The 2180-nt window shown below is 40.0% G+C and overlaps 1 non-coding gene across 1 annotated transcript; it reads right to left on the bottom strand.

The window, feature by feature from the left end:
* Positions 1-1302: 1302 nt before the first annotated feature.
* LOC116274048 lies at positions 1303-1407 on the bottom strand. The gene has a single exon (XR_004182527.1). It is a non-coding gene; the product is annotated as a small nucleolar RNA U13 (small nucleolar RNA).
* Between the last annotated feature and the right edge of the window lie 773 nt (positions 1408-2180).

The raw sequence follows: 2180 nt of genomic DNA, 5'->3' as shown, positions 1-2180 counted from the left end.
GTTACATAGCAATAGATAACTGAGATAGACTGCATTTAATAAATATTAGCTATTTTTAAAAGTTAGCATCATTATCCAATGACTTTATTTCCTCTAAAATAATTAACATGAAGATGTGAAAAACTTTCCTAAAAACTCACTCAAAAAGCTGGGCATGGTGGCTCATGCCAGTAATCCCAGCACTTTGGGGGGCTGAGGCAGGCAGATCACCTGAGGTCAGGAGTTTGAGACCAGCGTGACCAACATGGTGAAACCCCATCTCTACTAAAAATACAAAAATTAGCGGTGTGTGGTGGCCAGCACCTGTAGTCCCAGCTACATGGGAAGCTGAGGCAGGAGAATTGCTTGAACCTGGGAAGCAGAGGTTTCAGTGAGCCAAGATCACGCCACTGCACTCCAGCCTGGAGCCTGGGCGACAGAGCGAGATTCCATCTAAAAAAAAAAAAAACAAAAAACACACAAAAAAACCTCACTCAAAAAAAGTGCTGTCTTCCTACTATGTGCAGAACAACAATGACTTGTCTCCCATGTTTATAAAATAGTATCCCCCCAAAATATGTCTTCATAGCAATTTTGAACTCTTAGATCTGCAAAGCAGACAAATTAAATTTCTCATCATGTTTGGATTATTACTCATTATGCGACTATAAAATTTCTCTATTTTAAACAATCTTTAAAAAGGCATGGGGGAATTAGTGCATTCGTGCGGAAGCAGACTTTATTTTTCATCTACTTACTGACACTTCTTGAGAGAAAGTTAAAAAATACTCAACTCTACATCAAAACCACAGACTCCCGAGGATAAAAGAGCCTTTGAAAGTTCAGCCAGTCTGCTGTACTCTAGGTAGACTTTTCATCTGAGCTTCCCTGAGAGCTGGCACGGCTCCTGTTTCTAAAGTTCGCAAGCAATATTCCCTGGGTTAGCAGCCACAAAGCCCTTCATGCATGGCATTGGTGTTTCCAGGGGAAACCATGGGGCAGTATTGACTTTGTGTCCCTCTTGAGTCTGCCACATTATAGACTGCTGTAGTTTAGGGTCACGTTTGCAGCCATGAAGAGTGCCATTTGGTAGAAAGTCATTCATTTTTCACTTGTATTACACACAGCTTCTATTGGGCGTATAATGAGTAAAAACAAAATTGTGAGGTAGGGAAAGTTTACCTGTCTTCCCCACCCTTCTCTTTTGGCTAGCACCTGCAGGCTTCCATCCTCTCAAAGACTGGCTTGCCTTCAGTTGTTTACAGAACAAGTGAGTCTTAGTCTTGCATTATCTCTCCTTCTACATTGACTTTCTTTTTTTCATGTCAGGTGGGCAAAGTGCCAACCTATAGGAAGAAGGTTTGAGGGAGGCACATCTCACACATAAATGTGATACCCCATCATCATGCTCATGAATTGCAGAAGGATCTATACTGACATCTTAAGCTGAATATCTCTCTCTGTCTGTCTGTCTGTCTGTCTCTCTCTCTCTGTGTATGTGTGTGTGTCTGTGTGTGTAATATATATAAACCTATAAATCATCCAGTTATAGAGATAAAGGCCTTATGCCTTGTTAATCTAATGGTAAAATCAGAGAGACAGGGAGTAGAGTCTATTCCAACTCCTCCACCCTTTTCTGCCCTAATCATTTTAAGATATGAACCTGGGGGTGGGAGCAGGAGTCAGGAAGGCGACCAGGAAAAGCATTTGGCTTGGAGACAAACATTTACAAAGGACTTCAAATTTAGGCTTTTAACGTTGCTTCCAAATGAGGTTATAAATATGGTCAAAACACAGATGCTTCTCATTCAACTCTAAACTCACGTCCCATGATTGAAGCATCCTACCTCTAGGGTGCTATAAATTAATTATATAGAAAAAATCCTAACTTCTATATTACCTGTAAATATCACAGTTATATGCCATTGCATTTTTTGAATTAAAGGGTATAATTTATTAAATGTAAACATTAATGATATTCCACAACTTTGTGATCCTGTTTTTACAATTCCTTGAAATAATAATAGCTAAACATTTATGGAGTGCTTTTTGTATGCTAGGCCTTTCACAAGAAACATCACAATGACTCGGTAAAAGTAGGAACTATTACCACTCCATTTCACAGCTGAGGAAACCGAGACAGGCATGTGGGGAAATGTGCCCAAGGTTCACAGGTGATGAAGCCATGGATCTGGGATTTG

Source organism: Papio anubis, chromosome 2, assembly GCF_008728515.1.
Source record: "Papio anubis isolate 15944 chromosome 2, Panubis1.0, whole genome shotgun sequence".
Classification (NCBI taxonomy): Eukaryota; Metazoa; Chordata; class Mammalia; order Primates; family Cercopithecidae; genus Papio; species Papio anubis.
This window is presented reverse-complemented; position numbering and strand designations above follow the sequence as displayed.